The 2,679-nt window shown below is 49.2% G+C and overlaps 1 pseudogene; it reads right to left on the bottom strand.

Annotated features, from left to right (window-relative positions):
• Window positions 1-873: 873 nt before the first annotated feature.
• On the bottom strand, window positions 874-2,180 carry LOC146886183 (uncharacterized; annotated as a pseudogene).
• Window positions 2,181-2,679: the final 499 nt, after the last annotated feature.

Below are 2,679 nucleotides of genomic sequence, written 5' to 3'. Positions count from 1 at the left end.
CTCTTGGGTCAATGCCTGGCATGTCGGCCGCACTCTAGGCGAACAAATCAACGTTCCTCTGTAACACTTCCCGCATCTCGGGGGTCTTTACCAGTGTCCGGCTGACATGGGTGTATCGATGCTAATCAAAATGGAATTCCTTTGTGCTTTCGATTGGTTCCATCCTCTCATCGCTGCTGACCCGAGGATCCAGGTCTACTTCTGCTTCCCCTAGGACCTTCTCAACATTATTCACCGCTCGTCTGGGAGGAGACTCGGGTCTTTCTCTCAAACTGTCCGCGTAGCATCTGCGAGCAGTTGGTTGGTCTACATGCACCGTGATTATGTCCCCTGAGGCGGAGGGAAACTTCATGGCCAAGTGATATGTGGAGACTACTACACCAAGCGTATTCAACGACGATCTCCCTAACAAAATATTATAAGAGGTGTGAGCATCAACAATAAGGTATCGAATTTTTACCGTTCGTGTTACCATGCTTGTCCCGAACTTGGTGAACAAGTCAACATAGCCTTTCGTATTCACTTGTTCCCCTACGAAGCCCACGATCGGCTCTGAGTATTGCTGGATCTCCTCCTCTGGAATTTTCAGCTTTCTGAGAGTGCCCCAGTATAAGATATCCACTGAACTACCCGGGTCCACCAGGGTTTTCCTGACCGCGAAGTCCTCGATCTCTACTGATATCACCATTGGGTCGTCATGCTGGGGGTCGATCGCTTGGAAATCGTCGTCTCGGAACGTGATGGGTGGCATGTGCCGTCTGGGACATATTGTCACGGCGTTGACACTCTGGATCTCTCGCACGTACATCTTCCTGGCAGACGTAGTGGCCCCACCTCCTACGAAGCCTCCAGAAATGTAATTAATTACCCCTCTCAGTGGCCTTTCTCTCGTATCCCGCTCATCATCTTTTTTGGGTTCGACCCCTCTGCGGGTGCCATCTCCTTCCCTCTCTCGGTACCCTGATGTCCTTCGTGATTACTCCTCATAGCATTTTTCTCGTTCTCCCCTAGAGGAGAATCCCTGCCTTCCCGTTTTACGAATCTTCTTAGGTGTCCCGCCTGTATCAGTTCCTCGATTTTGTCTTTCAAGGTAAAGCATTCCTCTATTGTATGCCCATAATTTCGGTGATACCGACAATGCTTGGTGGTATCGGCATTCGGGGGAGTCGGGGCCCTTTGAGGGGCTGTTATTAGATCGGTGTTCAGTGCTTCCTCCAAAATTTTGGCTCTGTTGGACATGAGTGGCGTGTACCTGCTGTATTTCGGCTGCCTAGAGTCTTTGAACCTGTGGCCGGATCGGGGTGCTAACGTTCGCTCTCTATCATGGTGCCTCTTCTCTTGTGCGTCCGGTCGAGTTGTATTGCGGAATTCTTTCAGTTCCTCCATCTGCATGAATTTAGTAGCCCTGGTCCGAAGCTCATCTAGATTGCTCACGGGCTTCTTGCATAGACTGTCAACGAAAGGGCCAGGCTTTAGTGCTGTGATGAGGTGGTGCATGGCGACCTCAGGATTCAAATTAGAGATATTCAAGGATATCTTCCCAAACCGTTCCATAAATTCCCGCAGAGACTCTCCTTTTTCCTGTCCTATATTTACCAATGCTAGAGAAGTATGGTGGTGTGGCTTACTAGTGGCAAACTGTATGCTGAAACGGGTGACCAACGTATCGAAACAGTCGATAGAGTTGGGTGGCAATCGTGTGAACCAATTGAGTGCAGGCCCTTTTAAGGATGTTGGAAAAACACGACAGAGGATTGCATCGTCCGAAGTATACAATCCTGCCTGGGTGGTGAAGACGTCCACGTGCTCCTCTGGATTAGTAGTGCCATCGTACTAGCTCATAGTTAACCCCTTCCAGCGCGAGGAAGTTCCGCTTCCATGATCCCGTCCACGAAAGGGTGGCGTCTGGCTGCTCTAGGCCTTGCTTCTGTTTTGTTGGTGGTGGTTTGTGCTCGGGACTCGTCTCGTCTGGTACCATCCCCTCCCTCTTCATTGCTACGAGATTCCTCCTTGTGGGGGGGATTCTGTTCAATTTACGCTTGCATCCGCTGGTTCTCCTCTCTTAGGGCGTTTAATTCTTCCTTGTTCTTGCGCCTTAATTCCTCTAACTGGCGGTTCATCTCTCGTTGCATCTCTGCTGCTACTAAATTATGATCGACTGCTGCTCTTATCGACACCATCCTGCTTGAGAATTGTCTGGCCCCACGGTGGGCGCCAATTGTACCTGATCGATACTATTTAGGTGCGGAACCAGACGATCTCAAGAACCCTCTATGTCGAACCTCCTTCTGTTCCTCCTTGGACTCCTCCTAAGACTCCCAGTCGTCTGCACTCCGGGGGTGGGGGTACCTGCAGGCACTCTGACGCTCAAGTTAGAGAGTGATTGATATGGGTAGTAGTAGGTTAATCAGAAAAGTGTACCTTTACCTGTTCACTAGGCCCTAATTTATACTAATTTCTTAATGGACCTGTTATTATTATTTGCGGGCCGTTTGTATTTGAGGATCGATTCCTTACCTTTCCGACTGAGGTTGCACGCATCGGTTCTTTCCTTATTGGCTGGAATTGTTCTTTTGTGCCTTTAATAACGATCAGTTCTTTCCATTCTAAGGTTTGTCCGTATGTACTTTTGTCAAAGATCCATTCCTTCCTTTTTGGGGTTTGGCCGTCTGTACTTCT

Source organism: Vigna unguiculata, chromosome 5 (assembly GCF_037176805.1).
Source record: "Vigna unguiculata cultivar grain cowpea cultivar isolate G323 ecotype 2 chromosome 5, ASM3717680v1, whole genome shotgun sequence".
Lineage (NCBI taxonomy): Eukaryota > Viridiplantae > Streptophyta > Magnoliopsida > Fabales > Fabaceae > Vigna > Vigna unguiculata.
Note: the sequence above shows the minus strand (reverse complement) of the source record. Positions and strands in the feature narration are given on the sequence as shown.